The sequence below is a fragment of the Camelus dromedarius genome, chromosome 6 (genome assembly GCF_036321535.1).
Source record: "Camelus dromedarius isolate mCamDro1 chromosome 6, mCamDro1.pat, whole genome shotgun sequence".
NCBI lineage: Eukaryota > Metazoa > Chordata > Mammalia > Artiodactyla > Camelidae > Camelus > Camelus dromedarius.
In genome coordinates, this window is record NC_087441.1 from 45,557,573 (window position 1) to 45,578,890 (window position 21,318).

General features: G+C 38.3%; 1 long non-coding RNA gene across 1 annotated transcript in view; it reads right to left on the minus strand.

Moving 5' to 3' along the window:
* Window positions 1-1,516: 1,516 nt before the first annotated feature.
* The window catches only part of LOC135318498 (uncharacterized), a 70,206-nt gene continuing 50,404 nt past the window's right edge, over window positions 1,517-21,318 (minus strand). The window contains exons 2-3 of the long non-coding RNA XR_010381274.1: window positions 13,033-13,150; window positions 1,517-2,188 (exon numbers count right to left, since the gene is read on the minus strand). This is a non-coding gene — a long non-coding RNA (uncharacterized LOC135318498). The remainder of the gene's footprint in view (window positions 2,189-13,032; window positions 13,151-21,318) is intronic.

Sequence of the window (21,318 nt, forward strand, 5' to 3'; positions counted from 1 at the left end):
CCGACTCCCAAGTTGAGAGCTCCAGATCACGGGCCATTCAGTACAAAGCGTTTTATATCTTGACTTATGAGAGGACAATAGCCAGTCTTTCAAAGGCACCACCTGTGATTTAGCACGGTTGACATCTTTGTTAAAGAGGAGCCAGAGGGCAGAAGAGAAGCAACACGTGCACAGTCCGGAACTTGTTACCGTGACCCACCTTCAAGGCTGTTTCACGTTTTCCCTGAGGTCTCGCCAGGTTTTTTTTGCTTACAGGCTTTTTAAAAGGTGGTGAGAGGAGAGAAAGGAAATGAACGTTGTACACATTAATTGACCCAAAGCTCTGGACTTACGGCTTGCAAGCGCCAAGCTGTCCCATTTTACAGATGGGTAAACGGAGATCAGGTCCGCGAAGTGTCTGGCTCAGCAGGTGCGGGGGATCGGGGACCCCGAAGGAGTTTCGGGGCTGCCGGACTGGGGGCACGAAGGGCGGCGCGGCCGCGGGTGGGATGTCGAGTCTCCCGCCCGATCTTCAGGCCGGTGGCTTTTTGCTTCCTTCCCGAAGGTCGCTTCTGACAAATCTATCTATTTGGGGCAAATTGTCAGTGAGAAACTTCCGCTCGAACTGCCGTGGACAAAACCGGCTGTTTGAAAAGGGTAAATCCCGCGGCCCCGAGAGGCCGAACAATGGGCCGCTGGTGCTGCTGCGGCGGGGGCGGCCCGGCGGGCCGCACAAAGGGCGGATTAATTGGGGCCGCGGCTGAGCGATTCGCGCTAGCTCCACTCAGCCCGCACCGCAGGGCGCCCCATTGACTGGGCCCCGAGCCCCACTTTTCACAAACTCCAAACAAAAGTCAATTTCTTTTTTATAAGGCGGGGGAGGGGGGCCGCGGCCAAGATTCTCCTCTTTCTCCCCCGCCTTGCAAGAATGGGGGGATAGTGGGGGAGGCTGGAGGGAGAGGGGCGTGCGGTAGCCCGGGAGTGGGAAGGGACGCGCGTGTGGCGTCCCTGTCCCTGTCTCCGCTGCCACCTCCGGCCACACCCACCTTCCAGGCAAGACCCTAGATCCCCGCAGGAGGCCTAGCAACTTCACAGAAAAGCAGATGGGGTGATGACAAGGACCCGGGTGAGGGTGGGAGGCACCGGAGATGTATAGGCAGGTGATTTAGAAGGAAGGGAAAGAGACATCCTTTAGTATTCTAGACCTGGCGGGGTGGGGGGTGACTATTCAACAGATATTTATTGAACAACTACTATGGTCCTGATAGGAGGGAGAAAAAAGTGAGTCTGCCTTCAATTTACACACAAGTTGTGAAGACAGATTCCTAAATCAATCAGCAGGTGAGGGAGACCAGGTGCCAGAATGAGGGTTCCAAAGAAAGGCATCACCATCCCTCTGTAAAGTTATGAGGTGGACTTGCCCATTTAATATATAGAAAAAGATATCTAATTACTTTGTAGATACACTGTGGTGGGAGAGGTGGCAGTAATTTAAAAAACCAACTCATAGGATTAATATTGTCACTGGTCTGAAAAGCACATCTGGAGGGACCAGATCATCACCTCTTTTTCTCTCCTTTCAAAATAGGAGAATGAGTGCAGAAGGCTCTTTAACTGACACTGTGGAAAGCTTGGTTGGCAGTGGTTGCATACAAGACATCCCAGTCCTTGTTAGTGCAAAGGCCATATTCTTCTTTGATGATCTGTTTCCCAAGTGAATCATCAGGGAGAAGGGACTAGGTGTTAGTGTAAGGGAAGTCATTTGTTGGGTAGAGGGCTTGAGCATGTGCTAACAAATGATATCTCAAGCTTTTTATTTTATGGGGTATGCTTCTGCTCTTGGATCTGCAGGCACTTGTGTGCTCTGCGGCTTGCTAATTGAAGTCTTCAATAGCTAGGCTTTAGTATAGACACACTCCAAAGGCATCAGCTCAGGGTATAAGTACAGTGAGAGGGGAGCTCTGATGGTAGATACTGAATCTGTGGCAGGCTCAGTAAGAGGGATGAAGAAAGCCTTCAAGGACAGGCTGAAACATGGTTGGAGACAAGAAAGACCTAGACACTGACATCAAAAAGCAATAGCAGCAGACAGACCTGCTGGCAGAATCCAACCTGGGCTCCTTTTCAACCCCAGTTTAAAACTGTAGATTTAAAACTATCTTCTCTGGGCCAGACTGTAAACTCTTCCAGATTTCTGTTGAATCAGAGGCTGTGAAAATCAAGGGCAAATATTTACCTAAAGATGTCACAACTTTGAATTTCAATAATAACTTATCTGCTAATCTCTGATGGAAATCTAGAACAGCTGTTATTTCATTGTGTATTTTAAATTCCCAAAAGATAAATTTGGGAATCAACATTTTTCCCCACCAATTCTCAGTATGCTTTCTTTTAGTTTATTCATGCCTTTGCAAATTCAAATAATTTTTCTTTTGCTTATTAATATTATGAAAGTTATTAAAGCCTACCAAAAAATATTTGACCCTTATTGGCAAGTGTGACCATACTGAGCGTGTCCAAGCCAGCAAACACTGAGTGAGGGTGTAAAGACTGTGATATCGCATTATTAAGAAGAAAAAAGAAAATACGAGTCAGAGTGATAAAACTTCCACATTGAAGGAATCATAAAACAGCGATGTGTAGGTTTAGACAGAATTGATAATAGGCTCTGTTAATAGAAAGCTTATGACCACAGCTTTTAAGAACACCCAGCACAATTGTTTATCATTTCTATTTTACAGATGAAGGTCTTCTGAAAGGAAGACAGACATTAGGTGATTTTGATAAGGTCTGCCTATGAAAGGGGTGACATACTAGCATCAGGCCTTTCCATCACTCACTCTGGTTAGCTTTCAAGACCTTGAATTACTCTCTTGAATTATTTTGGAGTCATTTGATATGAACATCATTAGAGGAAAGAAGCTCAAGGAAATCTGATTATAATTAAACTCCATTTTTTTCTTTTACACTTGCTGGCTGAGCAAACACTGCTGGAAAGGGAGGATTATGATCTTGGTATCCTCAGGCTTAGGTTACCAGAAAAGTATAGAAATCTGACTTCTGATAATGGTAGAGCAGGGACAAGGACAGCTCCAGATCTAGAATACAGTAGTCATAAGCCAAAAAGAAGGAGCACTCAATCCAGAGATGGACTAAATTTAAATCAATAAGTGAATGGCATTAGCCAAGGTCCTAGAAATAACATCTAACATTTGATTGTGAATTGTATCATATATATAAAATACTGTACAAATATATCTATACTATTTAAAGAATGAAATAAAATGACTGCTCATATCCTAGCAGCTACATTTTGAAAAAAAAAAAAAAAAAAAAGAATCTCAGTAGTATCTGTAAGGGGACTACTTTGTGCCCTCTTGGATTGCATTTCTCCTCCTCACCAACACACACCAGAAATAATGATCATCCTGAATTGTATTTTATTCATTTGCTTGCTTTCTTCATACTTTTACTACTTACATATCACTAAATAATACAGGGTATATTATATTGTATAATATATATAACAATGTAGTCTCCAGTGATTTGTTTTTTTTTCTCCCACACCATGTTTAATGTTGGTATTGAATTAATTGTGGTACATTCATACAATGTGGTTCCTTCATTCTTATTGCTGTATAGTAATCCACTGTGTAATTAATTTTATGGTAGAATTTATCAATATCTCCCTTCAGTAGCTGATATTTTTGTTTCTTATTTTAGAAACCTTTCCCTATTGTGAGGTTGCAACAGTGTTCTCCTAAATTGTTTTCCAAAACTTTTATAATTTTGCCTTTCCACATCTAAGTCTTTAATATCCAACTGGAATTCATTTTTGTGTATGGTGTGAGGTAGGGATCGGATTTAGGTTTTTGTTTAATAAATTTTCTTAGTACCATTGATTGAATCTTCTCTCTGTTTATCTCTAGTGCCCACTGTATTATAAAAGCAAGTCTCTATATGTGCCTTGATTTATTTCCAGGTTTGCTATCATATTCCTTTGGTCCATTTGTCTAGCCCTCTGCCAGTATCCCATTGTCTTACTTACTGTAGCTTATTGCTAAGTCTTGATAACTCAGAGGGCAAGTCTCCTTACCTTGTACTTTTTCTTATGGAGAGTTGGCTATATGTGACCTTAAAATGTTGTTGGAATTTTCATCAGAACTGGAGTTAATCAATATGATGAGAATTGACATCATCATACTGTTAAAGCTTCCTACTAACAACTTGATATTTCTTCATTTATTTAAGTCTTACCTTTTTTTAATGGAGGTACTGGGGATTGAACCCAGGATCTTGTGTATGCTAAGCATGTGCTCTACCACTGAGCTATACCCACCCCTCTATTTAAGTCTTCTTTAATGTTTTTTTGATAAGGTATAATTTTTCTCTCTAAATGAGGTGCACAACTTTTGTTAGATTTATACTTAGATTTATTATATTTTTGCTATTATATAATGGTATTCCTTTACAATTATATTATCTTATTGATAATTTTGCTGTATGGAAATGTATATTGATTGAAAACCTCTCTTATTAATTCTAATAATTTACCTACAGGTTTTTTTTTTTTTTTGAGTTCTCTATGTGGCCAATAATATTATGTAAAATATGACAGTTTTTAATCTTTCTTTTTTAACCCTTAAAACTTTCATTTATTTTCTGTTATTATCATACAGGTTAGGACTTTGAATACAATACTGAACAGCAATGGTAATGGCAGTAACTTTGATTTTCTCTGATATTAAAAGGAAGTATATGATTTGTGGGTGCATATAGAGATAGACGGCATATATTCTTGGTGAATTAGTTAGAAATTCTTTTCATTTCTAGTAATGCTTTGGCCCTAGTCTATTTTTCTGATATTAATTTAGCCACATTAGCTTTCTTCTGTTAATATTTGGTTTTCCATCCTTTGACTTTCAACTTTTCTATGACTTTATGTTTTAAGAATGTCTTGTAAACCAGTATGTAACTTTTAAAATTCATTCTGACAATCATCATTTAACTGGCTTCTTTAGTACATTTATATTATAAAAAATACTGATAAGTGGACTTGGATTTATTACTACCATCTTTTTGTCCTTTATATTTCTACTTTTTTCTCCTTTCTTTTTTTTGATCCTTTTGTATTGATTGAAAATTTTCTGTTTGGAAGTTATATTCTTTGTATCTCTTTTCTTTTTTTTTTTTTTAACTTTTTTTTTATTGAGTTATAGTCAGTTTACAATGTTGTGTCAGTTTCCAGTGTAGAGCACAATTTTTCAGTTATACATGAACATACATATATTCATTGTCACATTCTTTTTCACTGTGAGCTACCACAAGATCTTGTATATATTTCCCTGTGCTATACAGTATAATCTTTATCTAGTCTACATATGCCTGTCAGTATCTACAAATTTTGAACTCCCAGTCTATCCCTTCCCACCCCTCTCCACCTTGGCAACCACCAGTTTGTATTCTATGTCTATGAGTCTGTTTCTGTCTTGTATTTATATTCTTTTTTTTAGATTCCACATATCAGCGATCTCATATGGTATTTTTTTTTCTCTTTCTGGCTTACTTCACTTAGAATGACATTCTCCAGGGACATCCATGTTGTTGTGAATGGCGTTATGTTGTCAGTTTTTATGGCTGAGTAGTATTCCATAGTATAAATATACCACTTCTTCTTTATCCAGTCATCTGTTGATGGACATTTAGGCTGTTTCCATGTCTTGGCTATTGTAAATAGTGCTGCTGTGAACATTGGGGTGCAGGTGTCTTTTTGAAGTAGGGTTCCTTCTGGATATATGCCCAGGAGCGGGATTCCTAGGTCATATGGTAAGTCTATTCCTAGTCTTTTGTGGAATCTCCATACTGTTTTCCACAGTGGCTGCACCAAACTGCATTCCCACCAGCAGTGTAGGAGGGTTCCCTTTTCTCCACAGCCTCTCCAACATTTGTGATTTGTGGACTTTGAATGATGGCCATTCTGGCTGCTGTGAGGTGATACTTCATCATAGTTTTGATTTGCATTTCTCTGATAATTAGTGATATTGAACATTTTTTCATGTGCCTATTGATCATTTGTATTTCTTCCTTGGAAAATTGCTTGTTTAGGTCTTCTGCCCATTTTTGGATTGGGTTGTTTGTTTTTTCTTATTAAGTTGTAAGGTGCTTATATATTCTGGAGATCAAGCCTTTGTCAGTTTCATCTTTTGCAAAAATTTTCTCCCATTCTGTAGGTTGTCATTTTGTTTTGTTTATGGTCATATCTCTTTTCTTTTAGTGTTTGCCTGGCTATTTTTAATGTTTTCACTTTAACAAAGTTAATCAATATCTTTCTTTCTCCTAAACAACATGAGGACCTTAGAATTCTTTTAATATTATCCTTTTCTAGTTCTGGAATCCAATTCTAGCTTAATCCCTTTCCCCCCACAGTTTATATATTATTGTTAATATAATTACATTTATTTAGATTTATCTATATCTCTGCTTATTATTTCCTTCTTTCTGAAGTACATCAGTTATATTTTTCTTTGGTGAGGATCTGCCAAATGTTAAAGTCTCTTAATTTTGGTTGATTGAAAATATATTTTACACTCTTTTTTTTTTTTTTTTTTACTTTTCTTTTTACTGTTTTTAAACTTTTCTTTTTTCTTTTTCTTTTCTTTTCTTTATTCTTTTTTGGCTGGGAGGTAATTAGATTTATTTATTTTTAGAAAAGGTACTGGGGATTGAACTCAGGACCTAATGCATGCTAAGCATCCACTCTACCACTTGAGCTATACCCTCCTCATATTTTACACTCTTTCATGTAAGACATTCCACTGGGGATATAATGCTTGATTCATAGTCATTTTCTCTCAGCTCATTGATGATATGATTCTGGTGTGTGTGTGTGTGTGTGTGTGTGTGTGTGTGTGTGTGTGTGTGCTGCTGTGTTGAAAGGTCAATATTCAGTCTAAGGCTGCTCATATATAGGTGATCTGTCTTTCCTCTCTGTTTACTTTTAAAGTTTTCCCTCCCTTTTTGAGTTCTGCATTCTTACAACCATAGTTCTACATGTGAATTTCTTTTATTTATCATGCTTGGGATGAACTTGGCTTCCTGGATCTGATGAGCACTGTTGTCTTTAACAATATTAGAAAATTCTCATCTATTATCTCTTTATCTCATTGGAAACTGCCTTCTCCATACTCTATTAACTCCTTCATGTACTCTGATTAGGAGTTATAGAACTCTTAACATCTCTTTTATATTTTTTTGTCTCTTTGTTTTCTGGACTGTATTCTGGAAATGTCTTGAAACCTATTTTCCACTTCACTGATTCTCTTTTTTGTTGGGTCTAAACAGCTGTTTAAACCCCTTCTTCCATTTAAAAAATTGTTTTACTTTTCACTTCACGGAGTACTGTTTGGTTCCATATCAGATCTGCTTGGATGTTCCTGTTTCTTGTTCCTTGCTAATATTTTCAAGCTCCCCTTTTATTTCATTAAGCATATAAAATTTGTATTTGGTCACTAATAATGGCAGTGTGATGTCTCTGCAGGACTTCTTTTGAGGTCTGTTGCTTGCTTCTTTTGCTCTTCACTTCATAGTACCATGTTTCTTCCTGGGCTTTAAGATATTTTTCTTCTGGGAGCTTCTCATTTGTCTTGGCACTTTATCTCTGGGGATTCTTAGAACCCAAAGTTGAAGATGAATTTATGCAGGAAAGATCTGCATTTGCTCCTTCTGGTCAAGTTACTCTGGGGTTCTTTTATATTGAAATATTCTATTTTAGCATTTAAAATTTGGGGGAGCCACATAGGTGGTATGAATTCAGATAGAAAGGTCTCCTGTGAGAGACCTAGTTGTGCTTCCAAATTCTTAGGGAAGTTTCCTTCCTTCCTTCCTTCCTTCCTTCCTTCCTTCCTTCCTTCCTTCCTTCCTTTCTTTCTTTCTTCCCTTCTTTCCTTCTTCCTTCCTTCCTTCTTTCCTTCTATTCTTTCTTTTCCTTCCTTCCTTCTTTCCTTCTATTCTTTCTTTTCCTTCCTTCCTTCCTTCCTTCTTTCTCTTTCTTTCTTCCCTTTTTTCCTTCTTCCTTCCTTCTTTCCTTCCATTTTTTCTCTTCCTTTATTGCTTCCTTCCTTCCTTTCTTTCTTTCTCTCTCTCTCTCTCTTTCTTTCTTTCTTTCTTTCTTTCTTTCTTTCTTTCTTTCTTTCTTTCTTTCTTTCTTTCTTTCTTTCTTTCTTTCTTTCTTTCTTTCTTTCTTTCTTTCTTTCTTTCTCCTTCCTTCTCTTTCCTTCCTTCCTTCCTTCTCTCACACTCTCTCTCTTTCTTTCTTTCCTTCCAGCATCAACATTAGGATAGGCAAATATCCTTGCTATGGCATCCCTCTTTGGGACAGGGTGCATTTTTAAAAATTTATCTTTACATTAATGATGTAGCCCTTTGTATTTTCATCTTTATACAAAGATTCTCCTAGCAGGTTCCCCACCATGGGCAATCCCTGACTATCATCCCAGAGTTGAGACTCAGGGTCTCCAGAGTCTGATGGAAACTGTCAGAGTGAAAGCTAGCTTTGGAATGTGCTTACTTATCAGTGTTCCTGTTTTCACTTACTTTTTGGGATCTGAAAATCCCTTCCTTTTGTGTGAGCTAGGTGATGCATTTAAAAAATATTTTATCAAGCATTTTAGTTATCTTAGTTGAGACTGTCATTCAGGGTATCTTTATTAGTCAGAGTTCTCCAGAGAAAGAGATTATATTATATTACATTATAAATTATGTGTATGTCTATGTTTATAGAGATATTTTAGGGAATTGGCCCAAGAGACTGTGGGGGCAGGCAAGTCCAAAATCCACAGGACAGGCTAGCAGCCTGGAAATTCCTGCAAGAGTTGATGTTACAGTTTTGAGTCCAAAAGCAGGTCTGGATGCAGAATTCCTTCCTCTTCAGGGGACCTCTGTCTCTTCTCTTAAGGCCTTCAAGTGAGTGGATGAGGCTCACCCACATCATGACGGTAATCTGCTTTACTGAAAATCTACTTTAACCACATCTAAGAAATACCTTCATAGCAACATCTAGACTAATGTTTGACCAAATGCTGGGCACCACAGCCTACCCGAGCTGCCACATAAAATTAACCATAGCAGCATCTAATCCACCAAAGTGCTGGAAATGGGAAAATGTAGATATATATAGTCAGCGCTATAATTTATGGTGATGAAGTGATAGCACAATCACGGGGCACAATGATGTCATTTTTGGAGACTTCCATGAAAGTAGGTCTAAGGAGACACTGAGCATCCTCTTAAGAGGCTGACAGACTGTGCTGTTTTCACAGTCTAGTGCTTACTATAGGCCTGTAGTGCTACTATAGGTACTATAGGTTGTAGCAAATGTGTTCTCCCATATGAAATTACAGGAAAGGAAAAATAGACTTAATTGCCTTAAGAATGATGCAAGTTATCCTGGAAAACTGTATTATTTACTCAAACTTACCAAAATTCAGTAAGTATCTTAAACTAAAAATATAAAGTGAGCCAAACTGAGGAAAATAACTATCACATTGTGGGGGGATCTGAATACTGGTCATATACATTTTAGACTTTAAAGGGTGTTTTCAGGTGATTTAAAAGATTTTTTTTCTTCTTTTTAAAAAAGCTATTCATGATTTCTTAGATGATGATGATAGAAATGCAAAAACCCACAAATTGCCTAGGTATCCACATATATAGAATGTTGACTTTTCTTCATAGTGAATAGCAGTAGGCTCACTTATAATGCTTTTCAGATTTGGGAGTTTTTTTTGTTCTGTTTGAGGATTTTAGGGAATGCCTCTAAGGGAGGAAGGCATAGGGGAGTAGTATCAGCAGTCAGTAGGAAAGGAAGCAAGAGATTTCTGCACCCTCCATGTTCTTCTTTCTTGGTTTTTCTGTTTTTCCTCCCTATAGCTAAAAATCAAGTCGTGCCTCAGCATGCAGCATTATTGCTTAAAACAGAACAGTGAAAGTCTAAACAAGGAATTTCAAAATATATGCATGGTCAAGAGACTGGATGAAAATATCAACAGTGGTGGTATGAATGGTAGAATTATCAATTATTTTCTTCTTTATATTCTTTTGTATTTTTTCAAAGTTTCTATAATAAATACAAACAACTTTATACTCAAAACATAAATTATCTTTAAATTCATTGTACAGAGCAAGAACCTAAAATATCTTGAGAAATTTTTATTTTAAACACAAATGGGTTTTTCTTATGCACAGTATGTAAGACTGAGCTTTTATACTCTATAAAACTATGTTTAAATAAGATATTCCAGTGTCAAAAAAACTTGTTTTCATGTTAGCAAAATTAAAACTCACCAAATAGTAACACATTAAGATTATCTGATGCATTTGGGTGGAAAATATCAATATTTTAGATTAATTCCTCCAGAATTTATGAATTTTTTATTAGCAGACTTAAAAAATCTGCTTTGCTAAAACTAAAATATTTTTCCAGCTTCTAATTTAAGCCGGCATTTTGTTTGTGAAATATATAGCTTGAAAAGCTACAGTCTCTAACATTTGTTATCTCTTCCAAATCCCTATAGTTTATATACAGGTTAATTATAGTTAGAGCTCTTAGAATTCTAAATCAGGAGGGAAGTTCATTTGTAAAAGCTGTGATTCTTTAAACTGCAAAATCATGAGAAGGCCAGAAAGATCAATTTAGGCAGAGGCTCAAGGTAGTTTCCTCTGGGGAATAATCATATAAAACAGGAAATGTGTAAATCTGTGAACACAGATACGTCCATAAGTTTCTCCGTAGAGGGTAAATACTGACTGAGCTAGAGAGAAATTAGTATTCATGGTAAGACCTCCTAGGACTTGACTGGATTTTCTTGAAAAGAAAAAAAGAATACTAAAGGGTTAGGTAATAATAATTAAAAAAAGGTTCTGCTCTGGCGTTCCATTGTTCTTCTTTGGAGGGTTATAAGGATGGTGCTCAGTGACCTCTCTGTAATGTCACGAAGAGCAGTGGCATCTGGATTAGTAGAGAAATTAACATTTAGAAGAGACTTCAAAGACCCTTACACAGATCCAGAAGATTCTTTAATGTATATGTATACATAAATTGCAAGTATACTAAATTAAGACCTACAAAATATCTCTAGATAGATATATAGCCTTCTTTTTTGGTGAATGGGTATAAGAAGGGATGCTAGACCACTTGAAGTTCTTAACTGTAAACCTATCTTTTGTTTAGCAAAGCAAATTCAGTATCAAGGCTTTAGAATTTCAGAATCAAAGCTCCGTCAATTTGGTGAGAAACATTAAATATACTACTAAAGACTGATGTGATAAAAGAGAAGGGAAAGAGTTGACAGGAATAAAATGGAAGTGTAAAATAGGAGGAGAGAACAGAGAAGGAAGACAGGAGTCAGAAAGGGTAAAGGGGGTACTGAATGAGGGGATTAACTTGAGGGGAATGAGGAATAATTCATCTTCACAGGGCCCCTCTCCTTGTGAAGTTTTAAAACAGAGAATTCTATCTATACATGAGATCTAACCTTTCAGAAAAGAAAACATCCAACTTAGTTGTTAGGAAGTTTCTCACAATGGGAGAAAATCTTCTCACTTGTAGGTGGGTATTACTTGTAATGAGAACAAAGGAAAAGGAACTGATACTAGGGATGGTGTACAACGGTGAAGCTACCATCCATTATTTCTGGCCCAGCTGGGTGATAACTAACTCTACATTTGCCTGGTATTAGAAGACTCTCTTATTTCTTTGCTACTGTCTGTTCTCTCTGTTTTTGTGGGGTAAAGTGATGGATAGTTAGGGGTTGGTGTGAATACAAAGAGTTGATTCTAACAGGGATTTTCTAATCTTTCCAGCAAATCATTTACTTGCTCATCTCTTTCCCACTTTTCCCTGACCATTAGATTTTTCTCACAAGAGCAAGCAGGAAGATTAATGAAGCATATTGACCTAATGGAAACTTGTAAACATATAAATGATCAAAATCTGGATTGAAACCTGGAAGAATGCACTTAAAAATCGTGCACTTTCCATTTTCCTTATGTTTATTCTTTCTTATAATAGATGATGTCATGGCTAGGGAAATGTTTTGCTGCTTGTCCATTGTTTGTTCATGCGTTATATGATGGAGGGACCTCATGTAGCAGCAGTCAAAAAAAAGCACCTTGTCCTGGATTTTCCTTTCAAAGTGCCATTAATAGGTTATGTGATGCTGGATAAATCACTTACCTAAACTTTTCCCTGTGTAAGATGGGAGGACTAGAGTTTGGCCTCCAGCACACTCCTACCTACCCCAAAACAATTGTTGTCTCAATCTGTATCCTATCAACATATGTTAAACTTCACACTAAGTGAAAAACATTGCACTCAAATAAGGTGCATGTTTTAAATGGATAAGTGGGGAGGGTGGGAGATGAAGGAGAAAATTTAAAAACTCATAACAGAAGCTGAAAGGTGACCTAAAGTTAATTTAAGACCTCTGGTATTTTACGCTTAATAGAGTAACTTAAAAAAATTGTAGAAGTTTAATAAAATGATGTTTCAGACTAGATCATTTGTAGAAATTTAAATCTATTATGCTTTTGTGGATTTTTTTCATGTACCCATAGACTGTTATAAAATCTTATGATTGCTAAATCTGAATTTCCAATCGTTTTTGTTGCAGAATCTGAAAATTGCTAGTCCCTTCTTTGATTTTATAATAAGAACAAATACATAGTTTAAAAATAATCACTAAGAATTGCTCATGCCAGCTGGTGAGAAATTTCTGTGTCTTGTGATGAGTGGACTTAAGGTCCCAAAATACAATAATAGTAATAATACTAATAACAATAACAAAACAAAACAGCAATGACTGCTTCTTGTTGACTCGTAATATGTCCCAGAACTTTGCAAAGTTTAAATGAGCTCCTTTATCTCATTTAATCCTCACATCCATTCTATAAGGTAGTTACTACTCTAGCCCCATTTTACAGACAATTAAACAGAAACCTATTTTAGGAAGCAAGCCCAGAGTCCCAGAATTGCTCATAAGAAAATGCACCACTCACATATTCTGTAATGTGTGTAGTCCAGCTGGATATGCTGGTACCAAGACACAGGTGGCGATACTGCTCTTATGAAGTCCTCCTGGGGGTTAGACTCTTCACTTACGTTTTGCTTAAATGACTGCCAAAAAAAAAATGGAGCTCTAATTAGATTAAGAATAGTCTTTCTTTCAACAAATTGGTCATATATATGTTTGAAAGTAGGTTCTTAGTTATATAGTAACTCTGGGATCTTTTAAAACAATTATAATTATGGGAGGCATTTGTTTTTTGAATTTTTCATAACTGCTTTATCGAGATATAATTGACATACCATAAAGTTCACCCTTAAAAAATGTACAATTCAGTATTTTTAGTATGTTCACAGAGTTGTGCATTCATCAACACTCGCAAATTCTAGAATATTTTTATCACTCCCAAAAAGAAACTCCATTTCCATTAGCAGTCATTTCCCATTTCCCCCTCCCAACCCTTAGAAATCACTAATTTACTTTCTGTCTCTATGGATTTGCCTATTCTGGACGTTTTATAGAAGTGGAATCATCTACTATGTGCCCTTTTTGTCTTCTTTCACTTAGCATAATTTTTTCAAGGTTGCAGCATGCATCAGTACTTCATTTCTTTTTATTGCCAAATAATACTACATTGTATGAATATACCACATTTTAGTTATCTATTCATCAGTTGATAGACATTTGTGTTGCTTCTATTTTGGTCTTATGAATAATGCTGCTACGAACATTCCTACATAAGTTTTTACGTGGATGTTACGTTTTTAACTCTCTTGAATATATATTTAAGAGTAGAATTGTTGGGTTATATGGTAACTCTATGTTTAACTTTTAGGGGGAATTGCCAAGCTGTTTTCCAAAGTGACTGCACCATTTTATATTTTCATCAGCAATGTACATCATTGCCAACACTTGTTATCATCCATCTTTTTGATTATAGCCATTCTAGTGGGTGTGAAGTGGTATCTCATTGTTGTCTGCATTTCCCTAATGACTAAAGATATTGAGGAGGCATTTATTTTTATGATTTAAAGTAATTTTGATTAGAGGAGTGCAACAGAACTACTTGAGGAACCTTTACAAGATACTACCTGGGCTTCACACCATTTAAAGTGGTGAAAATATTTGCTAGGATGGTCTACTTATATTTGGAATGTAACAGAAAATCAATTCAAAATGGCTTAAGCAATAAAGAAAATTATCATTTCATATAACAAGAGGTACAAGGTCAGCGGATTACACAGTTGTTTAATACAACCACTCAGTACTATCATGGAGATTCAATTTCCTTCCTTTTTTCTATTGTGTCACCCTAGCATGACCATTTATCTGCATGCTTTGTAGTAGCAAAATGGATGCTGGAATTCTGGGCAATCCATCTGGGCCTGAGAACGTTCAGTGGAAGAAAAATCTTTCTCAGAAACTTCTAATTGTCTTTACTTAATCTCATTGGCCTAGAACTGTATCATATGCTCAAATCTTAACCAATTACAGGCAAAAGAAATGGGAATTTCATGTATATAGTTAGTTGAATTGAGATTTACTACTTTCCTAAATGGGAATTAAATGGGAGTTCTGCTAACAAGGAAGAAGGGAGAAATGGATGTTGAACAGACAACTATGACAATGTTTCTGTTATGTAGCTACAGGCTACAACATTATGGTGATGAACAATATTAAATTGAGTATTTAAATTGCTGCTATAGGACCACTGATACACTAATTTCATATGGTTCAGCCTAATAATTTCCAATGCCATTTTGACAGATTGGTCTGAGGAGTGGGGAGAGGATAATATTGGCTCCAGGTTTTAGTTCAGTCACTTAAAATAGCTCATAAAGTATAAGTCACTTAAATTGATTGATACAAGTAAATCAGACTCTTGTGAACAAGAAGAATTCGTGTAGTATAAGGTTTTATTTGATTTCTTTATCTCTTTCTTGGCACATCTCAAGCATTAGGAAATATTTCCACAATTCTGAGGCCCAAAGCATTTGTCCCAATGCACATGCTGATGAAGCCTGTGAATGTTTTATTTATACAGACTTAATGGTTGAATTTTAATTTTGAACAATTAAGTCACAGAATGCATTATTATATTTTCATTAAAAAACATTTAAAGATTTTAAAGACTGTGTGCCTTCCATTTTAGGGGTCTTTTGATGTAGGAAGACTTTGAGAAGTCTAAAATAAGATATTTAGTATCCAGAAATGACTAGGACGCTTTTACAACTGGGCTAGCCTTGAATTGTACAGAGCTGTGCATAGAGCAGACTGGAAAATGGCAACCTTTCTATTTTTTAATCTTAAATTTATGTACTTTTGAATAAGTAGTATATTCACACAGTACAAATTCAAAAGGTACAAAAGTTATAGTGAAGTCTCCCTTCACATAGCTGTTCTCAACTACTCAGGTCTCTTTTCCCAAGACAATTGCTACTAGAAGAAAATGTTTATGGCTATTCAAACCACACCTTTCCCTACAAATGGTAGCATACTTTACACCACTGTTCTGCTCCATTTTGTTATTGTTATTTGTTTGTTTTTTACCTAACAGGCTATTTTAGAGACCATTCCAAATTGGCATATAATGAGCATCCTCATCTATTTTTATGGCTACATAATATTCCACTGGATGGATGTACCATATTTCTTTAACTAGTTCGCTACTGATGGACATTTAGATAGTTTTCACTCTATTATGAACAGTGCTGCAAAGAATAACTTTATACGTATGTCATTTTGCACTTGTGCAAGTATATCTTTAGAGAAGTTTCCTAAAGAGGAATTGCTGCATCAAGGTATGTATGTTTTTGTAATTTTCATAAATAATGCCAAATTGCTCTCTATTCCAGAGAGGTTGTGGCAATTTAAACTCCCACAGCAATGAGAGCACTTGTTTTCCTACAGGTGGCAGACTTCTAGAAGAGAGATGTCATAGAGTTGCCCCCTGTACCTTCAATCTGGGTATGCAGGCAGAACCCCCAAAGGATCTTGTTCCCATTTTTAATAACACAGAGAAAAATCTAATGCTATGGTACTAAAGGAACAAAAATAAGAGTACAAATATCAACTGTGTAAAAATTTGGGGATGTACAGAAGAAAAAATGTAACTACATGATTAAAATATTGAGAGTATTTAAAGTCTATACTTTTCTACAATTAGCTCTGGTTCTGTTTATAATCAGAAAACAATACTAAAGTCACACTACTGTAATCCCTCGGTTAGGAATCTTATTCCCTTTCAGCAAAGCCCTCCTTTAAAGGAGCCTTGGTCTTGGTTCCATTTTAGGCTGAGCACCTGCTCTTCCCTCAGTGTCACTTCTGCTTGGTCAGAGGTGCTGTGGAGCTGGGACAGAAACCACAACACATCTGCATAGCCTATCAAATCTACCAAAATGAAAATTCTAACAGGAACATGTCTTACATTTTAAAAAAATTGTTCTGTTTTATCAATTTCACTGCTCACAGTGGGTTTCACCTTGCTTTCTGGCTTTTCCACCATGGTGGTTTCTGTTTTCACTAAGACCATTAAAATATTTCTAACCCTCAAAACCACTCTGGCCAGAAAAAGACCTGCTTACTTGTTAATAGTCTTTGGGTCCTCCTGGCAGTTCATCCCTGGCCTGGGCAAGGGCAGTAAATGTGAAGCATTTCCTCCAGGAGGTGACTCAGATATCTGAGCCCAGCACAGTCCTGCACTCAGCCTGCATAAAGGCTGATAGCTGTTGCAACTGCAATGTTCTCTCTAAACCCCCGCTCCTTTTGTTGACTTGTAGAGGCTTACATTCCAAAAAAGGTAATTTGAAAGTGCCGCTGAATTTAGATGCATTTTGCTAATTTGTTTTTATTATGCATAGAAATATTAGTATAAAAGGTGTTTCAATTATTTTCTGAGGGAGGGACCTATGCATTATCTGTGGCCACAAAGCTTTTAAATGGAGTTATTTTTCTCGGCCTATAATCGTTCTCCCTTTTAAGTACCCCAGCAGAAAAAGTAAGTTTACTGCTCCTCGCACAATGGGCCTCTTCACTTTTTAGGTTTGGGAGACCTGGGTGACCTACGAAAGTTAATTAGAAGGTTAACAAAGACGAAGACAGAGTCGAATCCATCGCCTCTCCTTCAGCCAAAGATGTCATCCATTAATTAGGGAAATCGTTAAGGTGGCCTTTATAGAATCCATAGAAAATCTGCCGTTGGCGGCCGACAGTTTTGATCAGATTTTCCTCTCCCCAATAATGCTATCCTTAATAGTACGAAAAGCAGAGGGCTGGGGTGGGGAGAGGGGCGAGAGGAGGGGGTGGGAAGGATGTGTTTCAGCAACAGTACAGTTAACCAGCCGCTGATTGTGACGGCTTTGATTCTCAGGCTGCCCCGCATACTTGCTCCATGATGTAATCCTTATTGAACCTGGAAGCGGAGAGAGCGCGAGGCTGGCGGGAGAAGCTGCTGCTCCCGCCTCGCAGCCACAGGAGGCCCTGGGAGTTAGGAGCTCGCCCCCGGGGTGGGCCGCGCGGCCAGACGCTCTGTCCGCAGCGCCGGCTTTGCAGCGGCACCGTGGCTCCAGCCGCTCCCAAGGGCTAGGGCAGCTCCGGTTGGCGGCGGCTGTCGGCCCGGCGGAGCGCAGCCCTTTTTGGTTGTTTTGAGGAGGAAGATTTCTCCCTGTCTCTCTCCCTTCCTGTTGATTCTCCGCAACCCAAACAGCAGCTCAACTAAGGAAAAACTTGAGACTGTCTAGCTCTTTGCCACCCTGAGAACCACAGGGCGAATGTAAAGTCTGGGTATTTGTTGGTGGTTGCAGAGAGGCGACCTCTCTGCCATCCCCTTTCTTGTCTCCTCTCATGCGTATCTGAACCTAGAATTACTGATTTAGAGCTTTCAGGGTTTCCGTTTTAGTATTGTGTATTTAAAGATGGTGTTAATTCTGTGTATGAAATGCCTTTATATTTTTAATCGGAGCTTTTTTTTTTTTAAACACCATTTAAACCATTTTAAAGTGTATAGTTCAGTGGCATTAAGTACATTCACATTGTTGTGCAACCATCACCACTATTCATCTTCCCAAACTGAAACTGCATTGTGGGGCTTATTTTTGAAACTACATTGCAGGGTTGGTTCTATGGCTTTTCAAGTTATCAGTAAATTCCTCTCAAGGAATTAGCATCTTTTAAGATGTTGGGGTGGGTTTGCTTAGTCCTCCCTCATGGCAAAAGCTGGAACCATATGTGGCTCTTGTTTACCATGCAAAACACTTCCATGTATCTTTGTCCTCGATGGATTGATATTGAGTAAATACTGTACAAAACCTCATGCAGACAGTACATTGCCATTTTGGTTTGCCTTTCTTATCCCACGGTAGAGTGGGTAGAAGTTGCTCAGAGAAGAGGGAAGTGTCATTCTTAGCTCTTAGCATCACTGTGAAAAGGACCAGAACTACTGTTCTAAACATACAAAGTCACCCACACCCAGGCCCTTGTCTCTTCCTCAGCCAGGGTGAAGAGGAATTTCTCTCCTCTGTCATTCTGCCAGCTCTTCGCTCCTCCCCACCCACAGGGGCCAAACCAGGAGGAGGTAGCAGTTCTGGGCTGAGTCACACACGTAAAGTGCTCCCATGTGGCTTCTCTGCTCCACCACATTTTCTTGCTTTTGTACTTCATCTGGCCACCTTGACTGAATATTAGAGTCACCAGAGGAGCTTTTAAAACTTCTAAGATGCACCTCAGACCAATTATATGGTTTTCTGAAGGTGGGACTACAGTATGGTATGTTTTTAAAGCTCCCCAAGGGGATTCCAATGTGTACTTATAAATATAAGTTGATTTATGAGGTTGAGAACTGTGATGGTTAATTTTATGTGTCCACTTGACTGGGCCACAGAGTGCCCAGACATTTGGTCAAACATTCTGGAGATGTCTGTGAGACTGTTTTGGAATGAAGTGAACATTTGAATCAGTAGACTGAGTAAAGCAGATTGCCCTCCCTAATGTGGGTGGGGCTCATCCATTAGTTGAAGACCTGAAAAGAACAAAAAGGCTGAATAAGAGGGAATACATCCTGCCTCACTGTCTTTGAGCAGGAATATCAGTTTTTTCCTGTCTTTGGACTTGAACTGAAACATTGGTTCTTCTTGGATCCCGAGCCCACCAGTTTTTGGACTGGAACTACAGTTGACTCTTGAACAGTGTGGTTGGGGCACTGACTCTCAATGCAGTAAAAAACCCATAACTTCATAGTCAGCTCTCCATATCTGCAGTCCTGCATCTGCTGATTCAACCAACCTCGGATGGTGTAGTACTAAAGAGTATTTAGTGAAAAAAATCCAAATATAAGTGGACCCATGTGGTTCACACCAATGTTGTTCAAGAGTCAACTGTACATCATTGGCTCTCCTAGTTCTCAGGCCTTTGAACTTGGAGTGTAACTACACCACTGACTCTTCTGGGTCCAGCTTGCTGATTGCAGATCTTGGAACCTGTCGGCCCCTGTAATTGTGTGGGACAATTCCTTATAACAAATCTCCTTCTATATAGATATACATCCTGTTTGTTCTGATTCTCTGGAGAACCCTGAAAAATACAAATACAGATTTTGGTACTATGAAGTGGGGTGCTGCTGTAACAAATACCTAAAAATGTGGAAGCAGCTTTGGAACTGAAAAATAGGTGGAGGCTGGAGCAGTTTTGAGGTACTTGGTAGAAAAAGTCTATTACCATGAAGGGACTGCTAGTAGAAATGGATGTTAACGGTGATTCTGGTGAGAACTCAAAGGAAAAAGGAGAACTAGAGAGAAAGCTTCCGTCTTCTGAGAGAACACAAAAATGATCATGAACAGAATGCTCATAGAAATGTGAATGTTAGAGACTGTTCTGTGAGATCACAAGTAGAAATGAGGAACAGTTTATTAGAAATTGGAGGAAAGATGATCTTGATTATAAACTTGCTAAGAACTTGGCTGAACTGTGCTCTAGTGTTTTGTGAAAGATCAAACTTACTAGCAATGAAATTGGATATTTAGCAAAGGAGATTTCTAAGCAAAGTATTGAATGTGTGGCTTTTGTCCTCCTTACTGCTTTTAGCAAAATACAAGAGGAGAGAGATGAATTGAAGAAGGAATCTTTAAGCATTAAAGGAACTAGAACTTAAAGATTTGGAAAATTCTCAGCCTATCGATATTGCAAAAAATGAGGAAGATGTTCTAAAGAGAACACTAAAGGTATGGGTGGCTGAATAATGCTTTGATAAGGAGATTAAGATGAGTGTGAACCATGGATCTAATCAGGTATCTCAGCAGAAGCAAGAAATAGAGATTATACCACCGAAAACACTGCCAGCTTCAAGAAAATGGGACAGAATGAAGGCTACTAACATGGGTTATCCTTTAATAAAAGAGAATGACCAGAAGGTAATTCAGAGGTCTGCCCACCACAGGCCCAGGAGGCAAGGCTGTTTCCTCCCTAGTTTCAGAGTGGAGGCCCTTGAAGAAAGCCATGGTGGGGGCCCTCAGCAGAGAGCTGAAGGGCTGGGGCTACCCACAGGGACTTGAGGGTGATACTGCCACCTCAGTGGCCTTGCAGGGCAGTGCATCAAACCAAAGAGGATTATTCTCAAGCCTTAAGATCTAATGGAATTTGCCGTGTTAGGTTTGAGACTTGCTTGAGACCTATCACCCTTTCCTTCTTTCCTTTCTCTTCATTTTGGAATGAGAATGTCTGTTCTGTGTCTGCCTTACCGCTGTATTTTGAAAGCACTTAACTTGTTTGGTTTCAGAGGTTTACATCTGGAGAGCAATTTTGCCTTAGGATGAGTCTCACCTGTATCTCATTTAGATGCTACTTAGATGAGACACTGGACTTCAGGCTTTAGAGTTGACACTGGAATAGGTAAAACTTTGGGGGCTGTTGGGATGGAGTGCATGTTTTTGGATGTAAGAAGGACATGAATTTTGGAGGCCCAGAGGTGGAATGTTATAGATTGTTTGTACCCCCCCAAACTCATATATTTTGAAGCCCTAACAACCCCCCTTCCCCATCCTATGTGACTATATTTGTATATAGGGCTTCTGGGGATGTGCTAAGGGTTTAATGAGGTCATAAGGATGGAGCCCCAATCGAATACAGCTGGCACCCTTATTAGAAGAGGAAGAGACACCAGAGCTCTCTACTCCTCATGTGAGGACACAGAGAAGGTAGCCATCTGTAATCTAGGAGAGAGCTCTCACCAGAAACCAAACCGACCAGCACATTGATCTTGGGCCTCCCAGCACCCAGAACTATGAGA